Source organism: Calonectris borealis, unplaced genomic scaffold, assembly GCF_964195595.1.
Source record: "Calonectris borealis unplaced genomic scaffold, bCalBor7.hap1.2 HAP1_SCAFFOLD_65, whole genome shotgun sequence".
Lineage (NCBI taxonomy): Eukaryota > Metazoa > Chordata > Aves > Procellariiformes > Procellariidae > Calonectris > Calonectris borealis.
In genome coordinates this window covers 52182-61122 of record NW_027441470.1, presented here as the reverse complement: position 1 = coordinate 61122, position 8941 = coordinate 52182, and the positions used below count along the sequence as shown (strand labels likewise).

Genomic DNA, 8941 nt, shown 5'->3' with positions numbered 1-8941 from the left:
TAGGTTGGACATTAGGAAAAATTTCTTTACTGAAAGAGTGGTCAAGCATTGGAACAGGCTGCCCAGGGACGTGGTGGAGTCACCAACCCTGGAAGTATTTAAAAGACATGTAGATGAGGTTCTTAGGGACATGGTGTAGTGGGCATGGTGGTGTTGGGTTGATGGTTGGACTTGATGATCTTAGAGGTCTTTTCCAACCTTAATGATTCTGTGATTTGAGTGAGGAACAATCCCAATTAATAGTCCTCAGCAGACTACATCGCTAACGTGTAATGCAGGGTCTGTACATGTATCCAAAGGTACAGTATGTCCATGTATTGTGTGTGTGTGTGAGTGAGAGAAATGCTATGTATCTATGAACCCTCACATTTAAAAAGCTGTAAGATACTAGCTGTGCTCTCTCAGATGAATGACAGTTGAGTAACCGGAGCTACAGAAGAGGAAGGGGGAGAGAGAGTGAGGGAGAAAGAAGCATCCGAATTGTACATTTCTCCATGCGGCGCCAAGAGCGGGAGCTGTGGTGAGTCCTGGACCCTTGGGCGTGCATCTCTCTTCTTCCGCGTCCCAGTAACTCCCTGCCCCGGTCTGCATCCCCCACCCCTCCCAGATCCCTACCCATGTCTGCCTTTCCCTGCCTCCTCCTGTCTGTTGCACTGTTCTTCATTCCTCCATTGTTCTCTTTTTGCCTATCCATCTGTCTGCCTGGCTCCCTGACCCTCTCTCTTTCCCTCTCTGTCATTTTTTCCACTTACGTGTACTCCTGTTCTTCTCTCTATTCTTGCATCCAGCCCTCTGTCCCTCTCTTTATCCCTCAGGGGTCCTGGTCCCTGTTGCTCTTTTTGTCTCTCCGCCTCTCTGTCCTTCTCCCTGTCCCTGTTTTTTTTCGTGCTGCATCTCTCTGTCCTGCTTCCCATCCTCTTTTTCTGTCTCTGTCCCTCTGTGCTGTTCCTTGCCCCTGTCCCTCTCCCCCAGCCCCCCCATTCTCTGTCGTTCTCCCTGCCCGCCCCCTGCAGCCATCTCTCCCCCAGTCTGTCCTGCTCGCTGTCTCTCTCCTTTTTTCTGTATTTCATTTTCTGGCTGCCTGTCCTTCAGCTTTTTTTATATCCCTCCTGTCCTTTTTTGCTATTCCTCTGTTCTTCTGCCTGTCCCTCTCTTTTCTTTCTATGTCTACTTTTATCCAGATGTCTAACCCTATTTTTTTATTATTTCCTGTCTCTCTTGTGTCACATTGCTTTTAAATTTTTTTTTTCTATATCTACTTTTATCCAGCCATGAAAGTACAAGGCATATGGAAGGGATCCATAGTGGTCTGTAAATACAAGGTACGTCAATGATGTATGTCTACATTTTTCCTAAGGTACTTGTAGTGTGGACTTTAAAGTTAATATTAAGAATGTGCCAATTCTCCTTCTATAGTTTTTTATTAAATATTTTAACACAAATACTAAAATAAAATAAGGTCTGTTCTGGAGCATGTTACGCCTATGCAAAGCTTACTTCCCTCATTTATTTCCTATTCCTGAAAGCATGGTCTTCTGTTTTTGTGCGCTTACTATTAAATGATACTGTGAAAATAATTTTGTACCAGAAGAGGAAAGAAACTGTTTGTAAGAGATCAGATATTCAGAAGAAATAGACTTTGTTTTCATTATAAAAGCTTTATGCTTTTTCAGTGAATAAGTATTTAAAATATCTTATAGTAGTAATTGAAAACTTTACTGACATACTAGTATCTGTACTTAAGGCAATCAAAGTCAAAGAAGAGACATGGACAAATCAGGACAAATTGGCTTCGCTTCTGCATGTTTTCCAGGCTTTCCCAAGAAACATTAGCGGCCTTGTAACTAGTGACAGTGAGTCCTGATGTGGTTTTGGTGAGTTATTGCTTCAATAATGTCCTTTTTCCTTAACCTACAGTGTGTAATTTTTGACTTCAGTTCGAAAGAGATTTTCCAAAATGGAAATATTTCTCATTCAAAGGAGGTGCATTTTATGAACTTCCCATCAGAGTGGATCTTCAGAGATGATATACTTGGCAGTAGAAGTCATCAGCAACAAGACTTTTTGTTCTCTTTAAAAACAAAAACAAAAAAAAAAACAAAAAACCAAACCAAACAAAAAACCCCCAGTCAATTTCCTCCCAAAGACCCAAGCACAGCACATCTTCCAACAGTTGATGGCGTCATTGGTTCCCAGTTGTAACAGTTGAGAGATCATGAAAACGTGTTCCTCTGCATGCTTCAGTACAGCCAAAAGCATTAGCAAATCTGCCAGTCCTTTTTGGTAGCCTTATGTATTGCAGCACTGGGGATTTGCTTTGGGTTTCGTTTTTTTTTTGTTCCCAAAAGTAGAACCATATGGGGGATTTTGTGCCTCACCGATTTTTCTATCATAAAAAATAGTTTTCTATCATAAATGAAACTTTAAAAAAAAGTTAAAATTATATAATTTACAAACTTGCATTTAAAATGTAACTGCCAAATAGCTGTAGCATACAATTTATTAGGTGTACTTAAGCAGTTAGGTAGTTGCTCTAAATGTTTAAAAAGAGAGGCAACTGAACGTTACGGGTTTTTTTCCCAATCTTTTGACCGAGTGCTCTGAAGTACTTTATTTCTGTCTCGCTTTCAATGGCGCGTTTCCCCGGCAGTTCGGTAGCATCAGTCTCGGCGCAGCTGGCCAGGCGTCCTTCCTAGTCACATAACACACGCAAAACCCCAGTCAAATGATAGCTGTGTATTGTAGAGATAGATAATTTAACGGTATGAATTCACAGCTCTGCAATTTAAATTAATGCAAAAGGAAAATCAAATACTTTTATGGTATAAGTCGTCTTCTTGTATGTAGATAAACGTATGCACACCTTTTTAGCATAAAATGAATTGCTGAGATTTGTTATTTCTTTTTCATTTTACTCTTCAAAGTTTTACACTTCACTTTCAACTTTATCGACCAAGCAAGCGAGATGTGCAGCAGCAGCAGCAGCGCAAGGGCTGGAGCTGCGGCGGCGGATCCGTGAGCGTAGATGCTGATTACGGTACACCCTTGTCCTGCAGCCTCACGGGGTTATCTCCCTGCAGCGGTGCTGTAAGGAAGGGATGAGGCGTTTTCCGACACCAGCGAGAGTGTTTACTTCTCTGCTAAGAACGCGTTCAAAATCGTGTCAATTAGTCTTAACGCTGATTTTAAGCGTTCGAATCGCTCTAGCTTTTAAAGGACGTGTTGTATTTCGAGCTGTCCTGTTTGCCTAGCATCCTCCTTTAGCTCAACTACTACCCTATCCCTTATCCTGACTGAATTCCTCTGCTGCCTTCGGTGCTATTTTTTTAATATGCTGAAATACCATTTGGGATTTTTGTTTTTCAGATGTCTCGTTGTAAGCGTCCCGTGGTGCTCAGGAGAGACCCCCGGCCCAGGTTTGCCTGCCGGTCGTTAAACGTGCTGAGGGTAAGGGGCCAGCTGCCAGCCTGTGGGACAGGGACTGTGGGGGTCTGCAACCGTTTGGGGGGGCCGCCCCTCCTTTATTTTTCTAGCAGAGCCCCCCTTTTTGGCGGGGGTCCGTGTGTACATACGTAAATGGCATTATTAAAGTAACGAGCTGCCGGTTGGGGCCGTTTCCCTTGTATTGTGCCTTTTTGGGGAGGTGAATAAAAAGGGGGGGTTTTGGGGTCTGGGGGGGTGATGATGTCATTTGGGGCACCTCAACATCACCCGAGGGGTGATGATGCCATGGAGGAGCAGGTGAGTGGGGAATGGGGGGGGTCCCCCCCAAAAAAGGGGGTCCAGCCCAAAAATGCCTGAAAATTCATGGAGGGGGGAGCAGGGGGTGTTAAAAAAATTTTTAAAAACTGTAAATATATGTGTGAGGCATTGAAACAGAGAACCTGTTACATAGTACGTCTAAATAGATATATGTAATATAAGAAGTTATATATAAATGTAAATAGATATCTAAGTCTAAATAGGTATAAGTGTAAATGGATATCTAAGTCTATAAAGACACAGGTGTAAATATATGTAAGTGTAAATAGAGAAGTCTCTAAAGATATTTAAGTGTCAAAATACATGAGTCTAAACAGATTCATAGTCTGAATAGGTATTACGTGTAGTAAGTGGGAAATAGGGGGGGGAAAGTGGGAAATAGGGGGGAGGAAAAGTGAAACAAATATGTTCCCTAAATACATGTATATGTATGTGTAAATAGACACATAAATGTAAATGTCTGTGATAGATAAGGTTTTTAACATGCAAAGAAACCCTGTTTACAGAAAGGATGTAAAAAATTGACACCACCCGCTGCCCCTCCCCCCTCCCACTGGAAATACCTCTCTATTGAAGATATAAAAGCGCTTTCAAAAGCTGCCCCTTTCCCCTTCGCCTTTTCCCATCCTGATTTGGGGCCAGTTCCCCCAGTGGGGACTTTCCCCTGCGGGGCTGTGCACATACAGAGCGGGACCTGCCGCTGTGGCATAAAAATACCACAAAACCCCTGATTCAGGGTCTGCAAGGGTGGGGCGGGGGGGGTGAACAAAAAACAAACCACAATTTGAGGGAAGAATACCCAATTTGGAGCTCCCAGGAAAGCCAAATCCACCTGGATTTGTGCAGCCGGAGAGCAGAAAAACCCCCATTTTCATGCACAAAACCAAAAGCAAAAATCACCAATTTTTATGTTGTGGAAAAGCGCCGAAAATCCTCCAAGTTGAATATTTTGGAAAAGAAAAAAAGCCCAATTTTCATACTATGGAAAAGCAAAAAACCTCCCAATTTGGGGTGAAATACCAGCGGTTTGAGGGGCATCGCTCAGGGTTATCTGGTGTGGATTATCCAGTGAGGGTCAGTTATCCGGAACGGATTATCGGTTGCGGGTTGTCCCAGGTGAGTTACCTGCTGTGGATTGTCCCGGCTGGACCCCCTGGTGTAGGTCATCCCCACGCATGCCCCTCCTCATGTCTGCCCCTCCCTTTCCCACGCGAGGCTTTCCCCTGCACCCCACTGCCACCCCACTCTCCCTCCTCCTGCGTTTTGGGTTTGTGCTGCAAAGGGCGTTGATGACGCAGGGCTGCGTTAGTTCCTGCTGAGCAGCGCCTGCACAGCACCGGGGTTGTTCTGCTCCTCACCCTGCCCTGCCAGCGAGCAGGCTGGGGGTGCACAAGGGTTTGGGGGGGGACGCAGCTGGGACAGCTGACCCCACCTGACCCAAGGCATATTCCAGAGCGTATCATGTCATGTAGTAAAACTAGGGGGGAGGTTGGCCGGGGGGCCGCTGCTGGGCCTCACTTTAACTTCAGTTTAAAGCTTCAGAAACTGCATTCACTGAAATCGGTGCAGGGGGAACTGATGGTTGTGGTTCAACTCAGCAGGTAGCTTAACACCGCACAGCCGCTCGCTCGCTCCCCACCCCACGAAGTGATTGGCTGCGGAGGGTATTTCAATGGGGTGGGGGCGGTCCTGCAGGCCCCGGGGAGCGGTACTGGGGGGCTCCAGGCAGGGGAGGGGCTGTGAGCATCTGGGGAGTGGGGCTGGGGGGGGCGTGAGGGCTGTGTGCCCTAGAGGGGCTGGGGAGTGGGGCTGGGGGAGGGCTGCGTGCCCTAGGGGGGCCGGGGAGTGGGGCTGGGGCGGGATGCAGGCCCCTGGTCGGGGTGTTTTTGTGGGTCAGGGACAGTTTGTGGAGGGTGTTCGTGTGAGGGAGGGACAGTTTGGGGGTGTCCGAGGAGCGAGGGGGCTGTTTAAGGGTCCACGTGTGTGAGGGAAGGGGCAGTTAGTGTGGAGGGGGGGGTGTTTGTGAGGGAAAGGTGCAGTTTGGGGGTGGATGTGGGGGGAGAGGGTAGTTAGTGAGGGGGAGGTGAAGTTTACGGGTGACCGGGGCGAGGGAGGGGCGGCTGGGGGAATCCATGTGGGTGTGGGCAGTGGGGGGTGTTGGTGTGGCGGAGGGGCAGTATTTTGTGGGGGACTGGTGGGGAGGAGGAGCCGTGCTGGCCGCGCGCCTGGCAGAGTTTGGGGGCGTGGTGTGGGGAAAGGGGGCAGGGCTTCAGCGCCACCTGCGTGGAGCGGGACTACGGGTCCTTGGGGTGAGGGGGCGGGGCGTGACTTTGGGTGTTTGGGGCGGGGTTATGAGGTGGGAAGTGGCTTGGGGTGCTCGGGGCGGGCCTGCGGGCAGGTGGTGTGGCTTCGGGTGCTGCCTGCATCCCTCGCAGTAGCTTTGGGTGGGCGGGAGTAGGTGTTTTGGGGGGTTTGGGGGAGCTGCTCATCCCCTCCGCAGTAGCTCCCCCGGGCAGCATGGCAGAGGGCTGGCAGGACTGCCCCGCCCTGGGCCCGGGCTGGAAGTGGCAGAAAGTTGTATGGAAATCTGGGACCTCGTGTGGGCGCACTGATACCTACTACAAGAGGTACTGCTCCCCCACCCACACTCATCCCCCCCGAATGTCTGCGTTCCTCCAACCCTTCCCCCATACCCCCCAGTCCCTCCCCCGCCTAAGATTTTTACCCCCTCAACTCTAAACAGGACCCAGAGATCCTCCCCACAAGTTGGCTTTGGGAGTGGGGCTGGCTCTAGCCACACCCCTTTCAGGTCTAGAGCCCGCCTCCTGGGTCTAAGCCCTGCCCCCTGCCAGGTTTGGGGCTCCCCTCTAAGCTTGGACGCCCTGGGTGGTTTTACAGCCCCCCAGGAGCGGTTTCAGGGCCTCCCCAGGAGCTTCTCCCCTCGCCATTTTGAGCCACCCTAGGGCCATTTTGGGGTCCCCTCACTTCCAGGGATACCCCCCTTCCCACCAGTGGCCCCTAAATCTCTGTTGCCTGTTTCAAGGCCCCCCCTCTCCTAGACTGTTTGGGTCCTGATGGGGGCATTTTGGGGGCCCCTGGGGTATGTTGAGCCCCCCCAGATTTTGGGGGATTCCCCATGGATTTCATTCTCCCCACCTCATTTCCACTTGTCCTTCCCACTGCTTCTGCTTGGATTTTGGCATCCCCTCCTGATCCCCAAGGTTTTGACGACCCCTCCATCTCCCCTCCTCCTTGATTTTACCCCCTACTGCCCCATTCCTGCTCCTGCCTCCTGCTGCTTTCCCTTGAATTTTGGGGGTCCCGCCATGGGTCAGTGATGCTCTCCAGGTTTTTGGGGGACACCCCTGGGGTTTTGCCGCCCCCCCCTCCCCCCCAGTTTTGGGGGACCCTGACCACTTCCTCCCCGCCTTGATTTCATACTCCACGCTGCCCCATTTCCACTCCTCCATCCCACTGCTTCTCTTTGGCTTTCTGGTTTCCCTCAGGGGGCAGCGACCCCCGCTGGGGTTTTGGGGACCCCCCTGTGGTTTTGGTGTTGCTCCTAGTTTCAAGGATTCCCCCCATCTCTTCCCCACCTTGATTTTATTCCTCCCGTCCCATTTTTGCTCCTCTTCCCCAACTGCTTCCCCTTGGTTTTTGGGGTTCCTGGGGTTTTGGGGACCTCCCAGTTTTGGGGACAAACCCTATGTTCTTCTGCCCATTAATTTCAGACCCCACTGCTGCTATTCCCCCTTGACTTTTGGAGTCCCCCATGAGGCCCCCCGGGGGTTTGGGGTTTTCCACCCTGCCAGGGCTGTTTTTTGCCCGTGCCCCTTCAACCAGGGCTGGTTTTCTCCCCCATCAAGGCTGATTTTCCACCCTGTTGGGGTTGCTTTTCACCCCCTGCCATGACGGGGGCTCATTTTTTCACCCCCACCAGGTTCAGTTTTTGCCCCATGCTACATCCGGGGCTGGTTTCCCCCCGTACTGGGGATGTTTTTTACCTCCCCCACTGCAACTGCTGCTGTTTCCCTCCTGGCAGGCGCAGCTGAAGCTGGCGGAGGAGACGGTGCAGCGGCAGGCAGCACAGGCAGCCAAGCTGTGGGTGCAGGCAGCTGCCCAGGAGCAGCGGCTGGGGCAGCAGCAGGAGGAGCAGCTCCATGGCCTGGAGATGGAGCGGCGACATCTCCATAACCTTGTCCAGGAGCTCAAGGTGAAGCTCGGGGGGGGTTGGGTGGGGGACGAACCATCTGAATTCCCTCCTTGTACCGCTAAAATAACAGTGTCTCTCCTTCCTCAGGGCAACATCTGTGTCTTTTGTAATGTGTAGCTGGTGCTGCCTGAGGAGGAGGAGCAGCAGCAGAAGGGCCTGGAGCATCTCTACTTCCCCCCGAAGGACAACAAAGTTCTGATGCTCTCCAAGGCAGGGGAGGTGAGTCGCTTTGGGGGTGTCTCCCTGTCGCTTACCCCTATTTTGAGGGGCTGAGGGTGTCTCTGCTGCTAACGAACCCCTCAGCTGTCCTTAGTCCCCCTCTGATGTGCTCAATGAGATTTTTTTAGGACAAACAGGGGGTTTTAGCTGCTCCCACTTGCCCCGGGGGTGAGGACAGAGTTGGGGACCCCCCAAAATCTCCTTTTACACCCCCCAAGTCTTATGTGGGACACGAGCAGCGAGACAATGTCTTGGATCCCGAAACCAGAGGTGTGACCCTGTGCATAGTGCAGCAGGTCTTCAAGGGCGCCTGGGAGCTGGCAGAAAAAGGCTGGAAAGTGAGTTAAAAAAAAAAACCCAACAAACCAAAACCAAAGCGTTAACTCCATTTTGGGGGCATTTCTGGGTTTTTTGGGGCTTGGTGTGATGCTGTCGGGCAGTATGATTTCTCTACCAGCTTTGTGGAGATCTACAACAAATCTCTGTGGGATCTGCTGGCCGGCCGGCCAAAGTGCAGGGCCAAGCTGGAGATCCGGCAGGCCAACGAGGAGGTGCATGTCCCTAACCTGTGCTGCATCCCCGTCGCCTCCAAGGAGGGGGTAGGGGGACCCTGATTCCCCCCTTTAAAGCTCAGATTGGTTGTGTGGGTGGTTTTGGGGGGTAACGGGGCATCTGTGTCCCCCCGCAAGGTGCTGGGGCTGCTGCAGACGGCAGCCACCAACCACTCGGTGGCCCAGACAGCCCTGA

General features: G+C 51.0%; 1 long non-coding RNA gene across 2 annotated transcripts; it reads left to right on the top strand.

Moving 5' to 3' along the window:
* Positions 1-329: 329 nt before the first annotated feature.
* On the top strand, positions 330-3439 carry LOC142076551 (uncharacterized). Of its 2 annotated transcripts, XR_012671210.1 has the most exons (4): positions 330-520; positions 1270-1322; positions 1814-1874; positions 2925-3439. It is a non-coding gene; the product is annotated as an uncharacterized LOC142076551 (long non-coding RNA). The 2 variants fall into 2 exon arrangements; XR_012671209.1 differs by lacking the exon at positions 2925-3439 and having other exon boundaries at positions 1814-2304.
* The last annotated feature ends 5502 nt before the right edge of the window (positions 3440-8941 follow it).